This window comes from Sapajus apella, unplaced genomic scaffold, assembly GCF_009761245.1.
Source record: "Sapajus apella isolate SASKATOON/1434 unplaced genomic scaffold, GSC_monkey_1.0 scaffold41, whole genome shotgun sequence".
Taxonomy (NCBI): domain Eukaryota; kingdom Metazoa; phylum Chordata; class Mammalia; order Primates; family Cebidae; genus Sapajus; species Sapajus apella.
The window spans coordinates 1847102-1868891 of NW_022436981.1; positions in this window are offsets into that span (position 1 = coordinate 1847102).

The following is a 21790-nucleotide window of genomic DNA, read 5'->3' on the forward strand; positions in this document are numbered from 1 at the left end:
GCACAGCCAGTAAATGGCCAAGCCAGAATTTAAACCAGCTTTCCTGACTCCGAATCTAGTGCTCTTTTCACCACACCACAGCTGCCCCAGGCTAGGGCAGGACATCAACAAATAAAAATGAATCGTCTAGACTGAATACAAACAGGCAAGAAGAAAAGTGGGACAGGGGGAGGATGTAGCGGTGGCCAAACCCAGGACTGAAATCCAGACTTCCCCAAGTGTGGTAAGGCAAGGCGAGGCAAGCAAGAGATGTCTCTAGGGGCTAGGGCTCGTCAGTGGAAGATCGGAAACCTAAGCACGCAAGAGATTGCAACACATGGCCTTAGATGAGAGAAACAGCCTTGAAATAAACCATGGAGAGAAGAAGGAGAACATGAAAATGCCACCTCCCCCAATTGTATAAGACCTGCTCCATACCCCACTGGAGCCTTTCTCAAGGATCTCTCAAGACCTAAGCAAGTCCCAGGGCCTACCCTGCCTTCCCAGATCATCTCCTCTCTGTGAGACTCACACCCCATGGTCTGGCCACTGTTTTCTCTGGAGCTACACAATGCTCCTTCTCCTCTGCCTAGCCTGAGACTCTCCCTTCTCCAAGCAGCTACCCATCCTGCTCACAGCACTGAAAGGCCTTTGGAGAGCCTGCTGGCCCACTCTCCTCCCTCCCACAACACCTGCAAGGCTAATGGGTGGATCCACACAAAATTTGGTGATTCTGGATCAGTTTCATGTGTTAGGATCATTGTGGTAGCCAGTGTGCAAATATGGCTGTCAACAGTTCTTCCCATCCCTATGCCCACATGCCGCGCCCCTCCAAGAAGTCGAGCTATTTGAATCTGGGCCAGCTTTATGACTTGCTTTGAATAAAAATGCAACACCAGGCTGGGCGCGGTGGCTAACACCTGTAATCCCAGCACTTTGGGAGGCCGAGGCAGGCGGATCATGAGGTCAAGAGATTGAGACCATCCTGGCCAACATGGTGAAACCCCGTCTCTACTACAAAACATACCAAAATTAGCTGGGCGTGGTGGTGTGTGCCTGTAGTCCCAGCTACTCGGGAGGCTGAGGCAGGAGAATTGCTTGAACATGGGAGGCGGGGGTTGCAGTGAGCTGAGATCACAACACTGCACTCCAGCCTGGTACCTGGCCACAGAGCAAGACTCTGTCTCAAAAAAAAAAAAAAAAGCAGCACAAGAGATATTCTGGGACTTTCAGGTCTAGGCCTTACGAGGCATTGCAGTGTCCATTTTTGTCCTCTTGTAAGGCAGCTGAAAGGCTGTAACTGTCCAGCTACTCTACTCTCTACTGGAGAGAGAGACAGAGAGTTGGGGAAGAGAGACAGAGAGACAAAGGAAGAAAGAGACAGAGAAGCGGGGGGAGAGAGACAGAGAGAGATAGAGAGAGAGAGAGGCTCAGCCAACTCCCAGCTGTTGCAGCCACTGGAAGCTGAGGCACCAGACGTGTGAATTCAGTCACTTTGGATTCCCTAGCGCCAGGTGAACCATTCTAGCCAACAACACATAAAGTGGAGAGAAGCCATCCCTGCTTAGCGAGTCATAAGCAAACGCATGCACTGTGTTGTTTAAAGCTACTAAGTTTTGGGGTGGTTGTTACTCCCCAATAATAACTGAGCCATCCAAAAAACAGTCATTTCCTTGGGATCAGGGTGTTTGTCCCTTCCCATCAACAAGGTGTAACTGGTATTCACGAAGATCTTAATGGATGGAGGGATGTTCAAGGAAAGAAGGATGTGTTTAGAAGGGAATCAGAGACCAGGCATCTGCCATCGTGGCAAGTTTGGTGGAAAGACTCAGGGTAAGGGCTGGCCCAGGCAGGACAAAGTATTGTCCTAATTTCTAGAGTGAGGAGAGTGACTTGGTTCCACTGGAGTGTCACCAAGAGAAAGTGGGCCTCACCTACAGCATGGGGGATAGAGGATAGAGTATGAGAAGAACTGCCAGAGAGCACAGCATGAGGGATTTGGAGAAAAAGACTATGGAATCCTCTTCTTCCCGTCTCCCCCTCATCCTCCAGCATTTGTGGAATGCCAGCCATATGCACTATGCCCTGATGTAGGATGGTCTCTCATTTACTAGGAGGGGACTTAGCATGAGCCAGCCTAGAGACTGGGGGATGGATGGGATGACCCTTGGAAGGCCCCACCAGGTTGACCTCAGAGTTGCAGGAGAGAGATAATTCAGCTACCTCTGCAGGACAATGTCCATTAGGACATGGGACTAGGGGAGGGCAGGGAAGGCATCAGTAAATATTTATAATCTGCCTAGAAAAGGAAAATGCAAGGCAAAGACAGGGCTTGACTGAGCATCTGCTGAGGAGGGGACAGAAGTGATGACACGGAAAGGGAAGAGCTAGAACCAAGGCAGCAGTGATGCAGAGGAAAGGGCCCACCAGGCACAGGTGCCTATGGAGCAAGGCTGGGCCTGAGCCTCCCAGGACAAGAGGTGGCCGGGATCTGACAAAGATTTTCAAAGGCTGCCTTTGCCTTTGGGGAGTTAGTCTCTCTATGAGGGAAGTGCAAGTACTGCTCCCAGGGAGTTCCCAGTCTCAGGGAGGACTGACATGGCCCTGGTCTTCAGGATGCTCAAGGTCCTTACAGAGTATCCAATCTGAGGGAGGAGACAGAGCCTCTGCCCTCAGACATTTCTTTAGATACTAGTTTCGGGAAGGTACCACCCTGCCTCCACTTGTCTGTTGCACTGTTCAGAGTCACCGGACGTTGGTACCCCATCCTCCCCTCCACTCTGAATGTGTATTCACGTGCTCATGTGGCTTCTATCACATTTGTCATCAGGCATGCGTGGCTCACCAGCCTGGGCCTCTATTTTCCCCACACATTCCCTGACAGTCTATGGGTCCAGCTCCAAGTGGAGCAGATGCCAGCACGTGTCCCTTTCCTGGGCTTCTCCTGTCTTCTCTACCAGAGAGGCCTGAGAACCCCATTCATCAGCTCCTCAGACTTCCTGCAGGAAGGCTGTTCCCCTGCTCCCTGTCTGCAGCTCCACCGGCTGTCCTGGGGTTAGAAGCCTCTGAAGAGGTGGGGTGATGCCCTGTGAGGTCGACCCATAGGCACCTCTCCTTGGATGCCTCTGCAGAGCCTAATCTGGGCCAGCCTAAGTCCCATCAAGACTTCTGACAGACCTAGGTTGGAATCCTGGGTCTGTCACTGGAGAAATTACTTCCCTGCACCTCAATTTTCTCACCTCTAAAATACCTACATGGTGGAGTTTGAGGGGATGAAGTGATATTGACATGTGAAAATACCTCGTTAAGTGACTGATACATAGGGTGTCCTTAAAAAAGGTCATTATCATCATGTTGTTATTCTAGTCTCCACGCCAATGCCTTTTCCTCTCTGAGTACCCCTTTAGTACATTTTGGTTGTTTGTCAGGATTTTTTCTCACTTAAAAAAAAACCTACAATGGTCTGGCTGGATTTTATAACCATCTTTGCAAGCGTACATCCTTACTCTCCTGCTGAGGAGTGAGGCATGCAGGAGTAGGTTCAGCTCTGGAGCCTGTCAGTGAGAGAAAGGGGCTGGGATGAAGGGAAAACACGGTGCGGAGGGAGCCACTCCTGGTAGGGATGATGCCCTATGGCTTTGAACCCAGGGACAGGCACAAGGTGGGCCTGCATGAGTATTTGTGGAATTAATGAACAAATGAACAGGAGCAGAATGCATGGCCAATCTTCTCTTCTGTCCCCCAGACACACTGGGAACCTCCAGTCTGATGGAGGAGGCCAGATGTCCACCCTTATGCACACACAGCTGTGCTCTGGGCAAGAAACGCTGAGGCTGGGCAGGGCTGCCTGGGCCAGGCTGCAGTGGATGGATGCCCCAGGGCTGTCTTCAGAAGCTTCCTCACGGTGAAAACCTGTCTGTTCCAGGATTTTTAGGTGACATGGTTTGTATAGGTACGGAGGGGCCTCTGGGACCCAGGTTGGAAAGACTTTCCCTGGGACTTTGAGATCTGGGAGCTGCCATCTCCTGGGGAGGCCACAGGAGGATGTCTTCTGGGGAAATACTCAGGGAGGGTGTTCGCTTATCTACATGCTTTTGACTCCCAAAGGCATCTCCACCCCCACGCCAGGTCTCCCCTACTCACTCCCCAGGGTTCCCTCCCAGCTGTTCTCCTGGCCAGCTTGAGAAACAGAGAATGGCAGGGCTTGCTGGGCCCCTGAGGCTGGGAGTGGTGGGGAAGGCCTGGCCCCAGCAGATGCCCTCCTGAGGCATCCTCACTCCCTTCCTGAGACTCTTGCTATAGATCTTCTTCTGCATGGGCACATCCACACGGGCTCGCACACACAAGTGTGACAGGGGTCACCATTTCCAGTCACGGGGCAGCCGCCTGGTTGGGTAAGGGTTCCCAGGGGCAGGCTGGGGCCCAGCTGGGGGAGACAGCATCTCGGGACGAGCCCCCATGGGGTTGGGGGTTGGGAACTGACCTGGCTGTAGTCCCATGACCTGGAGCTGGCCTCTGGGAGCTGCTGACTATTTAGCAATAAACACCTCGTGGCTATTAATAGCCCTCTATGTGGCAGCCCAGAATTGATAACACTGGGTCACTTCTGGCCTGGCCAAGGCTGACTGCCTGGGTTCAAATCTCGGCTGCAACTCTGAGCCCTGAGGTCCAAAACTCAAACCCCGAACACAGCCCCAGTTCCAACAGCTTGTCAGCTGTGTTTAGTACAGTAACCTTTGCAGTTGTCACCTGTGAAACAGGCACCATGATATCTATTTCACAGTGTTTTGTGTACGTATGATCATGTCATCCTCCGCACACCAGGCGTAGGTAGTAGGGCCCCCATACTAGAGCTGAGAGTGCTGGTGCTCAGGGAAATGTGGATGGTTATATGACTGGCATGCAGTAGAGGCCCAATAAAGGTTAGCTGTTGTCATTGTGATTTGGCGCAAGGTTGTGGGAACAGAGGATTTGAAGTGGACAGAGCTGAGGTCTGCTTTTGGCATCAGTACAGTTTTCTAGCTCTGTGACCTTGGGCAAGTTGCTGGATCTCTCTGGGCCTCATTGCCTTGCTCTGTGATATGCGCATGGCAACACCCACCTCCCAGGTGTTGATGTGGATTATATTAGACAAGGCACGTACAGTGATTGTCCCTTAAGAGGGAAGGAGGGCAGAAGAGACCCGGGGGTGAGAGGAAGAGCTCAGCTCGATGCTGCTAAAACCCTCCCCCAGTCCTCTCTTAATGGGCTCAATAAATAAGGGGTTTATGGAATGAATGAATAAATGAACATTAGTCACCTCACCCTGTCAGGGCCCCCCAAGGGCAGGGGCAAATTCTGTTTGATTAGCCGATGTACTCCCTGAAAGTGAGGGTATGACCTTGGGCCTTCTCCCTTGGGGAGAAAGGGATCTAGAGATCTCTTTAGATGAAACATCTAAAATGGGGAGCCTAGGCTGGGCGTGGAGACTCACGCCTGTAATCCCAGCACGTTGGGAGGCCGAGGCAGGTAGATCACGAGGTCTGGAGATTGAGATCATCTTGGCCAACCTGGTGAAACCCTGTCTCTACTAAAAATACAAAAATTAGCTGGTTGTGGTGGCGCATGCCTACGTCTCAGCTACTCAGGAGGCTGAGGCAGGAGAATCACTTGAGCCTGGGATGTGGAGATTGCAGAGAGCCGAGACTGCTCCACTGCACTGCAGCCTGGGGAAAGAGTGAGCCTCCGTCTCAAACAAACAAAAAAATAAAAAAATAAAATAAAATGCCCAGCCTTTTTTGGGATTGTTCATTCTCTTGGTGTGGCAATGGCCAGTGAAGAAACCCAAAGGAAAAATGGAAACAACTTTTCCTTTCCCCCTCATAATGAGATGCAGGCAGGGCACTGGGGGCCCTCAGCCCTACAATTAGTCCCCTCCCACGACGTGGCCCCAGGCTCCGCTCCTGACTGCATCCCCAGCATTGCTCTGTGCTCCCCACCCCAAGTCCTGGCGCTTGCTAGCGGGGCTCATCCCCTTTCCTTGTGACTGTGGTCACCTCAGCCACCCCTTGGCCCTGCCTAAGTCTCCGGCAGTCACATAAAAAACCCAAATGGTGGTGCTGGTGGTGGGTGGGAAGGCACTCGGTGGGGAAAGAGGGCAGAAGAGACATGAGGGTAGAGGAAGGGCCCAGCTCGATGCTGGTAAAACCCTCCCCTAGGCCCTATGACTTCGGAGAAACTACCCCTCTCCCAGCCCGGCCCCCAGATGCCAGTGGTGTGCTGGCCACCCACCGTCACATGTCCACTCCAAAGGCTACCTGTTGCAGTCCAGACCATCCTCTCTCCCTCTCTGAAGGTGGGGAAGGAGGGAAGGAGGTATCCGTGGTCTGAGGACTGCCTACTGGGGGGTGGGGGGTTCCTAGAGCCCGTCATCTCTGTCTCACTCCCACCCTGGGTCAATATCAGGTACCTGGGTGTGAGGTGCTTCCTCAGTTTCCCCTGCTGTCTGTTAGTCCCGCATGGGCCTCAGGCCTCCCTGGTCAGCTGGCTTTCTGGGTCTGAGAAGGGAAGATCCTGGAAGTAAGTTGTCAGATGCAGCCAATAAAAATACGAGGTGCCCCATTAAATTTTCATTGTTTGTGTGAAGTTCAAATTTAACAGGGCATCCTGTGCTTTGTCTGGCAACCCTGCCTGGAGGGAGTGGCTGGACCTCTCTCTCGCACGTTCTCAGGTGCTTTGCTGCTCCCCTTCTTCCTCCCGGTCTGCTCATTGCTTTGCTGCTGAGGTGTCCAGTCTAGACATTGTGTGTGGGCCCTCGTTCTGGATTTGCCCTCACTTTCTGCCTGCAGCAGAGATCTGAAATGAATTAGGAGCCTCTGAGGGTGCAGGCAGAGTCCCTGCCATCAGCCTGGAAGCCTCCTTTGGATTGAGTCCATGTGACCCTGTAGCCTGGCCACTGCCCTTTCTCCTTTTCCTTGTGCTCAGGAAGACCTGGCGCTGACCATAAACTGACCTTTTCCACAGGCTCAGCATGGCCTTCACTGCTGCGACCTGCAGAAGCTCTAGGAGAACCTTGACAAACGTCCATCTCCCCCTTCCTGATGATCTGCTGGTGGGAATTCTCTTCCCCAGCCCTCATTCTGCAGGCTGCTATCTCGAAGAATCCCTGAAGCTCTGGAAACTTCCAGTGGAAATAATTCTCTGGGAGCCGAGACCCCAGAGCTCTGGCTGAGCCTCACTGACCAGCCCTGTGGCCTTGGACAGCTCTTGTTTTCTTTCTGGGCCTCAGTGTCCCTACCTGTATAATGGTACTATATCTAGCTTGCTGACCTTGGAGTAGTGTTTCCAAACTGCACGTTGTGATCTATGTGGGTCATGCCGTCGATTTAGCAGCATGCAACCAGCATGATTCTTTTTCTTAAACAGCAAGGAGAACAGGGTAGAAAGTACTTAGAGTCTTGCATGGGGTAAGGGTAAGTATTGTTCTTTGAAAGTTGTGTGGAGTGTGTGTGTGCACATGTGTTCTGAGTCACAACGTAGGATGTATTTTTCAGGTGGGCTGTGGTAAAACAAAAAAGTAGGGAAATTGGTGTTGGAAGCTGTGACAGAAGGGTGACAGTGGGAACCGGACGTGGTCTCCACTATTTCTCCACGTCAGGGATGGCAGGGCCACTTACAACCTCCTCTCTGGGGCTCTTCCTTGCTCTCCTGAGTAGTCTTCCTGCCTCGCCTCCTCTGCTGGGCCCTGCTACCAGGCCTGTAGCAGGGACATCAGACTGGTCTTATGAGTCCTACTGGCCCAGCCCTCTTGGGACCCTCTCTACCCAGAGCCCAGGCCCTCCCAGCTGAGAGCCCTCAGGAGCTAGTCTGGTTCCCTGGGCCACTCCAACAGCAGAAGAAGATTCTGGGCTCCACAGCCTGGTGGCGTCCAGTCTGCCCGGCTGCCTCCGGCCTGCTTCTGCCTCACAGTAATAATACTGGATTGGGAAACTGAAGCTCGGGCCAAGTGGAGGAACATGGCTCCCTCCTAGCTTTCCCAATACCCTATGTCCTGGGAGGGATACTCCTTAACCCCTTCCTAGGGGTGGTGGAGGTGTTCTGGGGTCCGGGTGGGTGAACAAGGACAAATAGAGTTCGAGTGGCTGGTGGCCCTCAGCTCTGTGACTCCTGCTGTATCTCTGATTTCTGGGCATTGCCCTGTCTTTCCTCTGAGGAGCCCTATCCGGGTGTGACCCACATTACCCGGGAGGATTTGAGAATAAAACAGGTGGAATATGGGAGAGACCTGGCAGCGATGGCTGCTTCGACAGTCTCATCAGTACATGGTCCCCTCTCTGTAAGTGCTGTCGTCCTGGGTCCAATTCACTGGGGGGAAACCAGGCCGAGAAGAACTGGACCGGGAGTCGGGGCGCGCTCAGTCAGGAGGGGAAGATGTGGAAAAAAAAGGTGGAGCTGAAAGCTCTTGACCCGTGGGAGAGTCAGGGAGAGAACAGCCCTGTCTTCAGGGAGCCCCAGCCTGAGGGGAGACACAGCGCTGTCCTCAGGGAGCCCCAGTCTGAGGGGAGACCCAGCCCCATCCTCAGGGAGCCCCAGTCTGAGGGGAGACCCAGCCTGAGGGAGACACAGCCCTGTCCTCAGGGAGCCCCAGTCTGAGGGGAGACCCAGCCTGAGGGAGACACAGCCCTGTCCTCAGGGAGCCCCAGTCTGAGGGAGACGCAGACCCGTCCTCAGGGAGTCCTGGTCTGAGGGAGACACAGCCCTGTCCTCAGGGAGTCCCAGTCTGAGGTGAGACATAGTGGTGTCTCTAGGAAGCTCCCTGTGGGAGTTCAGTCCCTGGGTCCTTCTTCTGAGGTGGTGGCTTTGGTGGGGCACCGGAGGCCTGAGTCGGCTGTTTGAGGAAGTGTCTTTCAGCGCATTACCATTCTTTGTCATGCTCGACTGCAGCCAGACGTGTGGTGTGATCCGAAGGGTCCCAGGCAGGTGTCCTCCTTCCACCCCCACTGTGCCCACCATCACCCTTCTAGCTCTTTCTCTTCATTCACGGACTGAAGTCTGTAATCACCTCACTCATGCTCCACCTTAGGTGAAGGTCTAGAAAGGATCTTGGAGACTCCTGAGTCCCAGATCAGAGGAGGAGACTGAGGCCCATAAAGAGAAGTGGGGGGACCTTGTGCGAGGTCACCCCGGGAGTGAACAGCAGAGCCTAATTTTCAGAGCTGTGCTTTGGGCTTATGGAGAGACTCTGGAGGACATGGGGCCACCCAGCACACATGTGAGCAGGGAGGTGCTGTGAGGGAGTGTATGTGTGTGCGTGCGTGCGTGTGTGTATATGTGTGTGTGTGTGCGTGTTTGTATGTGTGTGCAGGGGTGAGTGGGGTTAGGCATCCGGGTTCCCTGTGAGCAGATGTGTGTTCAGATGGGTGTCCGCTGCAAGGTGTCTGGCTATTTTCCTATGTCTCGGTGTGGGGTGGAGCAGGGAGGGACAGGCCTGTAGCAGGGACATCAGACTAGTCTTATGAGTCCTGTCCCAGCCCTCTTGGGACCAAGGGCAGAGGGCGATGAGTCACAGATGACTCAGGTACTGGATGCCACAGCCACACAGGGCACGTGACAGCCAAGGAGGGCCAGGTCTATTTCTGGACTGGACAGACAGGTGACCCAGGAGGCTGACACTGAAATCTCTCTTCCTAGAGGACAGAAGGGATTCTATTCACAGGCTCAGAGCCTGGGCCCCTGGGGCGTGGCTGACAAGATGACCTGTGGGCTTACCTGTGACCTGGAGCTTTTGCTCCATTGGCTATTTGAGCTGTGACTTCAGTGGGGCAGGGCTGTCCTGAGCCATTCCCATTGTCCTGGAGATGTGGGGTTAGGGTCACTCTCCACTGGGAATGAGTTTTCCCTGGCCCTTTGGATGCCAGCCTCTAGCAGCAAATCACCCCTGCCCTGTCTTAGTAATGCAGCGTTTGACCATAGACAGCGCCCTCTTCTTTGCCTAAGGCAAGGGAGCCAAATCCTTGACCTGCCGCTTGACCCCAAGGCCTAGTCCAGGAGATGAGGCAGTCTGGGGTGCAGACAGCGTCTTGGGTTCAAATCTCACTTTGTGACCTGGAGTTGCATTGTTTCCTCTTGGGGCCTCAGTTCCATCCTCTGCACCCCATGGGGGTTGTGCTTGAAGGCTTAGGGGTCCCCTCTAGCTGGTCCCTCATCAGGCCTTGAAGGCTGGGCTGAGGGCGAGGTCTTGAAGCTGCCTCCTCTCTCTCCCCTATGTTTGAGGTGGGGGACTGGGGAGGGCTGGCTCAGGATAGAAAGTCCTGGCCTGGTAGGGGCATGCCTCAGGGTCCCCGGCCACCTGAAACAGTGATGATTACAGGGTGAGCATCTGGGACCAGACACTGTAATCTGCTGCCCTCTTTCCTGCCAAGGGCCTGCTGCAGCATTTCCTTCTGCTTTTCACAACTGTTTTCTAAGAACCCCAGGAAGGCAGAGGCCTCATCTCTGAGGGGTGCAGTGAAAGACTTAAGAAGGGAGGGAGATGGGGGGAGAGGAAGGGAGAGAGGATGAAAGGGTGAGGGAAGGGAGACGTGTGAGGTGTGGTGGACATCAGAAGGCTTTCCCCTGGTTGACAGTTTGAGGAAGAAGAGGGGAAGAAGAGTGGGTGGGGCCATTCTCTGCCTCTCAGCTCCCAGCTTAGATGCTCCTCCTCAGAAAGATTGCCCTGACCTCATTACCTAAAGTAGCAGCCTCCTCCCGCCTCAGTCATTTTCTATCAATTGCTGCATTTAATGAGGAAGGGCTGAGTCAGCTCATGTCACTTTTTGGCTCAAATCTCTGCAATGGCTCCTGGTTTTCCTCAGACTAGAGACCAAAGTCCTTACGATGGCCTCCAAGGTCCTGCATGATTCCTTTCTAAGAGTAGCAGGTAACGTGTTCTTCAAACACATCTGGCATGCTCCTGCCCCAGGGCCTTTGCACAGCTTTCCCCCTCTGCCCGGGATGTTCTTTCTCCAGGTATCTGCCGGACTCACTAACTTGCCTTCTTCAAGCCTTCGCTCAAACATCACCTGCTCCATGAGGCCTGCCCTGAGCATCCTGTTAAAAATGGCAACATTCTTACACTCGCCAGCCCTCTTACCCTATACTCTCGGATCTTGTTTTCTAAATACTTACTCTCCAACGTTTTCACATTATAAAATGCATTTATTTATGCTGTGCATTGTGTATTTTCTGTCTCCTCCTGCCTTGAATTTAAGTTTCACAAGAGTGGGTGTCTTTGCTTTATTCATCGATGTGCCTTAAGTCCCCGGAACAGCACCTGACACACGATAGTTACTCAACTTGTGGAGCAAATGGCACCTATCACTGTGGGTGACTATCTTCTCTCTCTCTCCCTCTGAGTACATGCTCCCCACTCACCATCGACCTCCCTGCTGATGCCTCACTCAGCATAGCAGTTCCACGAGAGCTGGGAACTGTCTATCTTGTTCATACTGGTGCCCTCAGCACGTGTCTGGCACACAGTGGGTACTCAGTAAATATGTGCTGGCTGGATGGAAGGGACCTGAAACAGAGGTCAGGGAGAAAAGGAAGACAGGACAGTCACTGGTAACAGGCCCATAACGAGAGGATTCCTGAGGAAGAGAATGGAAAGGTGGCTACTGGTCATTATGAGGCCCCTAAGATCTTTCAGTCTTTACACAACATATGCTCCTTCAGATCTGTTATACACACACACACATGCACGCACATACACATGCACACAATCCAGGACCATCACACACCAGTGTATAGAAGGAGAGAGCACTGGAAACTGCCGCCAGGTTGATGATGGCATCAGGCTTGACCACTGAGGGCTTCCAAGAGGAGGTGGTCTAGGGCTAGACTGGCACAGGAGGAAAAAAGTTCAGGACATCTCCAGTCAGAGGTAAAGAAGGATGGACGAAAGACAGAGGCAGGTTGTGGCAGAGGTCAGGGAAGGCCCAGGAGAGAGACAGGGCTGACGGAGGCTAGGGCTGAGACTGGGGCTTGTCAAGGTCAGAAGCCTCGGGTTTAGGGTCTAGTAGGAGCAGACAAGACACAGAGTTGGAGGAAGAGGCTGGATTTTCTCAACCAGAATCCCTAGAGGAAGGAATTTGCTGTGTCTTCCTCTGGGGATTGCATTGACAGATGGTCAGTGTTGTCCTCTGATTGGGGGCGCCCAGTGGGAGTGCTGCTGCAGGATCTGATGCCCAAGGTTTTCTCAGAACGTGGCGCCGGGAATGTGCTTCCGTATATGATTCCAGCTGGTACTTTTTTCCAATAAAAAGAAACTCCTTCATGCTCAAAGAAGATGATTTTAAAAGAAAAAAAAAAAAAAAACTCTTGACTTACAAAAAGAGCCATGCCCAAATCCAGTGACCACAGTTCACACAACATGAAAATCAGATGAGAGGGAGCACAGAGCGAAAGAAGCTCAAACACAGGGCATGAGGTGCCCCGGCCAGCCCCGGTCACTGACCACATGGCCCCACCTTTGGCCGGAGGGAGAGGCCTGGCTGTCAGCTGCACGGTGTGGAAAGCCCAGAAGGAAAGCAGTTTTGAAATTTTACTTGTGATTGATACACTTTTGGCCATGTTGGCTATTTTCAGAGCCTGGCTTCCCCATCCTCTGTCACAGACGCCTTTGAGTTCTTTAAATGGCCGTATCTTTTGTTGTCATACGGACACACTGTCTTTATAGTACATTCAGACAGAACAGGTTTTGTGAGCAAAGGACATTGAGCTTTTTTCCCTGACACACAAATTGCAAGACTTGGTTCTCCTCGTAAGCCTGTTACTTTCCTATACCTGTGAATGGCACCCCCACCCCCACAGCTGCTCCAGCCCGAAGCCTGACATTCATCGTGCAATCACCCCTTTGCTTTATCCCCTCTACCTAAAGCCATCAGAAATCCCAGGGCCTGTTCTGCTTCAAAAATATTTCTGTCCTTGTTCCTCTCTTTCTACCATCTGGCCTCAGCTCCATGGCTTCGTTATTCCCCTCCAGCTTCTCCAATTCTTTTTCCTCCCAGCAGCCAGGACCCACTTTGATGCTACACGAAGGATCATGCTACCTCTCTGCTTACACCCTTCCTGCACACAAGATCAAGCCTACCCTCATCACCTGCCCACAAGGCCAGGACTTGTCTGCCTCCTAACCATCTCTTCAGCCTCCTCGAAGACCCCCTCACCCTCTGCACACAATAATCTCTCCTTCCTTGAACATATCAGTCATGTCAGCTTAGGGACTTTGTACTGGCTGTCCTCCCCTTCAGAAACATGCTGCCTCCACACCTTTGCATGGATGCCCCCACCTCACCTTTCAGGACTCCGTTCATATGTCACCTCCTCCAGGAGGCCTTCCTTGAGCATCTCTCCCCTCCTCCCCCCGCAATAGAAATGGCATCCCCCAGTTACTTGCATTCCACTTTTTAATTATATTTTCTTTCTTTTTTTTTTTGAGGTGGAATTTCACTCTCGTTGCCCAGGCTGGAGTGCAATGGCATGATCTCCGCTCACTGCAACCTCTGCCTCCTGGGTTCAAGCAATTCTCCTGCCTCAGCCTCCCGAGTAGCTGGGACTACAGGCATGCACCACCACGCCTCCTAATTTTTGTAAATTTAGTAGATACGGGGTTTCCCCATGTTGGCCAGGCTAATCTCGAATTCCTGACCTCAGGTGATTCACCTGCCCCGGCCTCCCAAAGTGTTGGGATTACAGGCACGAGCCGCTGCGCCTGGCTGCATTCCACTTTTTAAATTTTCTTCGTGGTATTTATCTCTAGCTAAAATTTATTTGTTTCCAGACTGACTTTCTCCCTGTCTGTAGGATTTCAGGGGAGCAGGAACCTTACCTGGGTGATTGTCGAGACTGTTGGCCCCATAACTAGTGCTTGGGGCTCAATAAATACTTGTTAAGCAAATGAATAAGTGAATGAATGAATGAATGAATGCTCTAGCCTTGCCTTTGCTGAACTTCCAGAGATTTTGCAACCTCTCTTACACAATCAGGAGCTTGGCAGCCCTGTTTGCACTCTCGTTCCAAGGATTTTAGACTTGCTTGGCCAATCTGGTTACAGCTCATCAATTCTCGGCAGCCCCACCCCTCCCAGCTGGGTCCAGGATGCACAGTAGGTCCTCAGCGCATACCCGTGAGACTGAGTCGGTGAATGTAGCCTGGCTCCTGTCCTGATTATCTGGGTGACTTCAAGCAAGTCAGTATGTCTTTTTTTGTTTACAGTTCTCATCTGTAAAGATAAAGAGGTTTGTACAGATGGTCTCTAAGATTCTGTTTGACTTTCAAAGACCAGAACAGAATTAACTATTTCGAGAGAAGAGCTGTGGGTGGGTTGGGGTTTTAGGTGGATTGAGAGAGGATGGGTGGGGGTAAGGGAGAGGGTAGTGAGGAGTTGGGAGAGGGATCAAAGGGACTTTCTTCCCAGGGCCTTGAGGACTGGGCTTTGGGGGGCTCTCGGGGTGAGGTTTGCTCCCTGAAGTTTAGGCTTGGCCCCTTGTTATTCCCTGCTTCCCTGGGGCTGTGGCTGTGGGAGGCTCAACCCGAGAACTGACAGCCTCTCTTTTTCTGCTCTGCCATAGAGCAGAGCCCCAACCTCCAACCTGGAACACACAACCCCACTGAAATTACCTGCACAGTCTTGTGGGTATGTGAATGAATGTCCTTTGGGGAGAGAAAGTCCTTGTCTTTTATCAGATTCTCCAAGGGATCTGTGCCCTACAAAGTTTAGAAAACTGTATTTCGAAGGCCAGGCTGAACTAAGAAGATACGTCATAGGAGGAGGAGAAGGAAGAGGAGAGAAGACCCAAATTCTCTAATTTGTAAATGTCTTTTCTGGACCTTATCGGTAAAAGTAGAAGTTTGGGTGATCTCTGGTAACATCCAGTATTTAGAATAATAATAGCTAATTTTACTTTGTTCGTTATCTCGTTTGCTCCTTTCAAAGGCCATGTGAAAGTGTTCCTCATCAGCACCCCCATTTTTCAGGTGACAACACTGAGGTTTGGTGACTCACCCAAGGTCATGCAGCCTGAGTGGCAGAGTGAGCAAGGAACCTGGCTACTGGCTGAGAAATTTCAGGGCGGCTTCTTCTAGTGCCCAGCGGGATTGTAGCACCGCATGGCTCTGGGGTTCTCCCACTGGCCAGTCTGGGCTGAGGGGAATGATGTGAAGAGAGGGAGTTTCCCCTAAAGGTTGGTTGTTAATGATACTGGAGAAGAGGAAGAGGTGGTAGGAGGAAGAGGTCATGCCCAGGTGGAAATCCTCAGCTCCTTCCAGCTGATCTAGAAGGCCTCCTGGACAAGGGGACACTTGGGTAGCCGGGGAACTGGGCCTCAGCCTGGGGAAAGGGAGGCATTTCTAGGCTGCAGGAAGCATCCTTTCTGGTGGGTAATCCGGTATTTATGGTGTTTTTGATGACTGGAATGCGGGTGTGGGTTCCCTATTGGACTTTGGGCTCTGCTGCAGGCCTCAGGCTGGGGAGACATTTTGGAATGTGTCCCTTGCCTTCTAGGGCCACCTTTGGCCTCACCTGCTGTTTACCCTCTTCTTCCTCCCCTCTTCCCCCCTTGGCAGCCTGAGCTACTGCCAGTAAATTGTTGGTCAAAGGTGAGGTCACCAAGAACCTGGGAAAACAACGGGTCTCCGTTAACCTTGTTTACCTGCCGGGTAACTGTTGCTTTATCAGGGTTCTTCCTGGCCCTTCTCTCATTACCGGCATCTCCTGCTCCTGTAGAATCTTAGATCAGCTGAGTAGATTTTGGTTGGGAGTTCCTTCAAGATGAACCCTCCTGAGAAGCTTCCCACTCCTCTATTTTCTGGCATGTGGTCTATATCTATTAGGTCACATCTCAGACTGTGATCACCTGACTTTAGATGCTGGCTACGCAGTGAGACTCTCAGCAACTTGAGGGAAGGGTTGTGTTCACTTACCATTGTATTCTCAGGACCTGGCTTCTGATAATGTCTGCTTCAGTGGATGGATGGATGGATGGATGAATGAGTGGGCCGAATGTCCTGGGTCTGTATTTCAGAACTCACCTCCCCTAGGAGGTCTCCTGGGGTTACTTCCAGGCTATTCCTTGCATCTTATTCCTATCTTTGGTCTGCCTATTCTGTTCTGATTCTCCTTGTTGTTGTTCTCAGAGTTTTTCATGTGGAACCAAAACCAGAGGTGATGTCTTCTAATTGTCCCATGTGGTCCTCCGACAATCTCTCCAGGGCCCTGCAGACAGCAGACTCCTCATTGATGCTCACTAGCTGCCTAGCGTATGGGATCTGGGCGAAAGGAGGGCCAGGGAGGTCAGATTGTTTCTTGAGGTCACCCAGCTGTGAAAAATTGGGTCCATCCTTGGCCAAATCTTCACGTCATCAGTCAGACCTGGGGCTTCCTTCTGTTTGCAGAGCTGATATTTTAAACACCACTAATGCCAGTTCATAAAACATTGGCACCACGCTTGCTCTGGCTCTCTGTGTTGAAGGTGAAACAATTCCTTTGCCTCAAGGAGGTCACAAACCCACCAGGGAGATGAGATATTTACCAGAGCAGCTCCTCAGCCCTGGAGAGTTGGGACTGTCAGAGAAGGCTTCCCAGAGGCGTTGGCACCTGAGGCCCTGGAAAGATTCTTAATCACTTATTTGGTGTAAGCTGTTTAAAAGAGCTTTGCTCATGTTGGTTAGTCCAAGATGTGGCTGTGACCCGTTTGTGGTCCTGGTTTGCAAGGAGGAGGGACAGCGGTGGCCATCCCGTGCTTTAGCACCTCTGTTCCATCACTGCTGCCAAGAGCTGCAAAGCCATAGGACAAGCTGGCGGTGACAGGGCCTGTTGCCTGCGTGTAGGCGCTGGGATGAGAGATTGGCTGAGACACTCCAGAGGCCCTGCAGTGACCCAGGGTGGAGTAGGGTCCAGAACCTAACAGTCCTGACTCCTACCCCTGTGCCTTCTCTGTGGATGCCACTACCCAGTTGCCTTTATGAATCCAGTGCCTTCTCTGGGTCACACCTTGGGCTCTGGGCTGGCTGCTGGGCATAGCTGGGGTGGTTCTTACCCTCTTTTCACACAACGGGCATTGAAAGGATGGCCCAGACAGAGACCCTTGCTGGAAGGAGGTGGGAAATGAACCAAGCTAACTGTCTGGGGAGAGAGGATGCCCATCAGAGAGGGTACCACTCCTGCAGACCTGCGTGCACAGCGGAGTTCCCGTCATGCACATGCAGGGCAAGGCTATCGGAGAGGAGATAGAGGGAGGAAGGCCGACAGAAGCTGCCCTCTGTCTGGGCTTCTCAGCTGAGGCTCTCGCACTCAGCTCCCAGGTCTTGTTTTCCTTAACAGCCTCAGGGCACAAAGTCCAGTGGTATGATTTTGTCATCTCTTCCCAGGGCAGCCTTAAAGGGCCAGTGCCTCCTCCCAGGGTTAATGATTACCTATTGGGTCACCATTAGATCCAGGTGTTGTTGTGTATGTAGATGGTTGGGCGGATGGGTGGGAGGTGGTGAAAGAGGGGTGACCTGCCTGAAGAGGAGGCTGGGGGCTTCCTTTGAACACATCCTCATAAAGGCTGCCTACTGGAGCTCTCCTGGTTAGCTTTGGGTCATGAGGAGGGATCTGTGTCTTCAGTGGCTAATAAGGCAGGGAACCTGTAAACCCCAAAGGGAGGGTAAAGTCTATTTAGGATGCTTCCCTCCAGCTCTGACAGGACAGAAATTTGGGAGAGGAAAATATATGCCAGGCTTAGGATTCCCACAGTAGGAGGTGGAGGACTCTCCTAGCCAAATGAATGGGAGGTGAGGGTATGTCTTGGACCTTAGGTCAGGCCTTGGCTACGGCAGGACCCAGGGACCGTTACCATCTCCTTCCCCCATATACATTCATGTCCCACCAGACCTGGAAGGTGCCCCAGCATCACCCTGACTCAACCCGACCACAATCACAGTCTTTCTTCCATCCTCCATCTCTGTCCCACCTTCCAGCCTTGGAAAACACTCATTAGTAATAGGCACTAATAATGGTAAACCAAAGGCCGCCCTTGGTTGGTTCCTGGGCATAGCATATAGATTCACTTGTAATCCTTACAAGAGCCCTGTGAGGAGGGTGCATAACATACCCCCATTTTACTAGAGGAGAAGGGAAGCTCAGCTCACATTACTGCTCAAGATCATATAGAGTGAGAGGCAGAGCGGACTTGCCCCTGATCTGCGTTGCATCAAATTCCATGCTTTTTGCCACGTGGGTGATGCGCTGTGTCCCTGCTGTTTCCCCACCAGAAACTTTCTGTGTGACCCCAGTGGCTCAGCCATTCCTCCAGAAACTTTCAAGGCTTACCCCATCTAGCCCATGTCACTCTCCGCTTCTTCGCTCAGTGAGAATCTAGGGGCTCTGAGGTCACCCAGGCTGGATTCTTCTGCCACTGCCTTGGGCTCTGTGTCTGCCGGCCTCTTTGGCCTCCGTGCAGCTCAGGGGCTCCCTAGGGGCAGGGCAGGGCCTCTGGCCCGGAGGAGGCACAGAGATGGACAAGATTACCCTCGCAAGAAAGCACACTGCAGAAAGGGCTGTTTCTCCTTCTGGGAGGAATTTACCTCAAGCCTGCTCCTTTCCTCCTCCTGATTCACAGACCTCTTCATGATAGTTTGAACGTGTCTCGTTTTAGGTGTTCAAACATAAAGACTTCCACCCGATTCCTGACCGTGGCTTTTTAACAGTTATTTTCTGTGTCATAATATTGCATGCTTGCGGCTTATCGTTTTCCAAGCTTTGCATACGGGTTTGGTAGAGCAGGTTTTATTGATCTCCCTAGACAGGTGAGGAAACTGAACCCTGGAGCAAGGAAGTGACACATCCAGAACATGGCCAGGCTTGGTGGCCGAGGCCAGCTCTGCCCTCGCACACGTGGCTCTCGGTGCTGCTCTCTCTGCGTCTACACCAAGGAGACTTTCTCCTCTGAGGCTGTCTGGCTTTGGGGTCACACTTTGCCTCTAGCAACAGCAGCTGCTGGTTCTTGTTCCTCTCGCTGTTGTTGTTCTTCTTCCAACTACCATTTTCCTTCAGTTTCTATGAATTTGACTATCCCATGTATCTGAAAGAAGTGGAATCATACAGCATTTGTCTTTAAGTGACTGGCTTATTTCACTTAGCATGGTGTCCTCAGGGTTCATTTATGTTGTAGCCTGTGTCAGAATTCCTTCATTTTTCACCTGGGCAACAGAGTGAGAACCACCTATCTACAAACAAACAAACAAACAAACAAAAAACCCCCCCAAAAAAACAGAAGAAGAAGAAGAAGAAGAAGAAAGAAAGAAAGAAAGGAAAAGGAAAACTTGCTGAGTGTGGTGGTGAATCTGCAGTCTCAGCTGTTCAGGAGGCTGGGGTGGGAGGATGGTTTGGGCCCAGGAGGGTGAGGCTGTAGTGGGCCATGACTGTGCCAAGGCATGCCAGCCTGGGCAACAGAACAAGATCCTGTCTTCCCCTCAAAAAACAAGGAATTTCTTCATTTTAAATATTTTAAATATTAAATAATCTTGCTTTTCCTTTCATCTGTCAAAGGACCCTTGGGTTGCTCCCAGCTTCTGGCTACTGTGAATAATGCTGCTAAGAACATAGGCGTCCAAATATCTCTTTGAGACCCCGCTTTCAATTCTTGTTTATGTATACACCCAGAAGTGGAATTTCTGGATCCTATGGTAATTCTATTTTTAACTTTTTGAGGAACCACCATACATATTTTCCACAGTGGCTGCACCATTTTATATTCCCACTAACAGTGCAGACTGTTCCAATTTCCATAGTCCCTGCTCTCTGAATAGTAGCCATCCTAATGGGTGTGAAGTGGTATCTTATTGTGGTTTTGATTTACATTTCCCTAATAATCAGTGATGTTGAGCATCTTTTCATGTACTTATCGGTCATTCGTATATCATCTTGGGAGAAACGCCTACTCAAGTCTTTTTGCCCATCATTGAATTGTTTGTTGCTATTGTGGGGTTTTAGGAGTTCCCTGTATATTCCGGATATCAATCCTTTATCAGATATATGATTTGCAAATATTTTCTTCCACATCGTGGACTGCCTTTTTACTCTGCTGGTAGTGTCTTTTGATGCACAAAAGTTTCTACTTCTCACAAATGGCCCTAGTTCTTGATGCCGCATATGTGGCTCCTTCATCTGGGGTTCTGAAGTGACTCATGCCTACGCTGCCTCTACATCTGCCTCCCTGTGTTTATCTGGTTGACATCACCCACCAGGCAGAGAGCTCCTTAAGGGCACCAGCATAGGGCCTGGCATGTAGTGGGTGCTCAGCATGTGTTCCATGAATGGGCGAATTTGACCTACATGTGATGACAGATGATTTCAGCTGAGGGTGGGAGGGTGGGAGAGATAAGGAGGCCCCAGCCCCACGCGGAGAATGGGCACGTGATGACCTGCCACTGCCAAACAGAAGGGGGTTGGAGAGCAACATGGCCAGAGCGAGGGCCCCGGAGCCAGAGTGCCAGATTCCAAACCTGGCTCATGGCTGTGCTGCCTTGTGCAGGTTACTCAGCTCTCGTATGCCCCTGTGTCTTTGCCATCTTTGAAATGGGGATAGTAATGTTATCTAGCTTAGAAGGTTGGTTGAAAGGATCAAAGGACATGTAAAGCACGGAGGATAGAGCTCAGCACTCATAAATGCGGTGCTGGTGCTGGCTGTCATTATTATGACATTATAGTCTCAGCTCTTCTGGGGCAGGGACCACGTTTTCTACATCTCTTATGGCCCAGCACCTAAGTACAGTGCCTGGTCCAGAGCTGGCACTCAGCTAGCATTTGTTAATCGAATTGAATAGTCTTTTGTCATGCAGGTAGTCCTTCCTCACGCCACCCTCAGTTTCCCCTGCTGCAGCTCTGAGCCCCTTTTAGTCCTGTTCTCCGGCATCCTGCTGCACACTGGGTCTTTGTCTCCCCGGCCCTGCAGCAGCTGCTAGGAAGGGAAACTTCCCTTCATGAAGGGATCCTGGGGTTGGGCTGGGGCAAGGGGTGGGTGAGCTGTGGCAGCAGGTTTGTAACCTCAGATCTGGGCACACTTTGTCCATGTGAACAGCCGCTTCTCCAGGTGTGGACTCAGGTGGAGGCAGCAGGTCAAGAGCGGGGGCTGGAGGAGGGCTGCTGCTCTCCCCTTTCTTTGTCCTCTGAGTCCCCCGGCCCAAGTTGCAGAATCATGGATTCTCAGGGCTGTTCTACTCCCACAGAGGGGCCCACGACATTCTGTTTCTGTTATCCTTGCACCTTGCTGGCTGCCTGGTTCGCTCTTGGTATCAGGGGATCAGAGAGAAGACCATGAGGCCTTCTATAGAGTGCTGGCCTTGTCTTCCCTCCGAGTCTCTCCGATGTGATTATTTGGCTGCTTCCTTGGCATCATTGTTACTCTCAGAGGCACCCTGGAGCCCAGCCTTGGAGCAGGAGTGGAGAGACATCTCTGATCCTTCCCTGCATCCAGGGGCAATGGGGCAGACTCCTGCGGTGGCCCCACTGTCCTCCATTCCCTGGCCAGTGCTGCCATGGCCAGCTGTGCCCCAGAGATGCCAGGCCTACACAGACCCAGGCAGTTAGCTGTGCCCTCTGCCCAGGTGCTCAGCCTTTACTGGGTTCCTGATGTCCTTATGGTCTGACGTCACCTCAGGTCCTGTGACTTACCCCCCGCCCACTCAGGAGGGACATTGTTCTGAAGACTTTGACCTTTCTTGGATGCTCTCAGGCAGCGGGCAGGTGGTATCAGGTGGCAGTGGGTGATGGGGAGGCTTGGAGGCTGGCTGGGGACCGGGGGTGGAGAGGTAC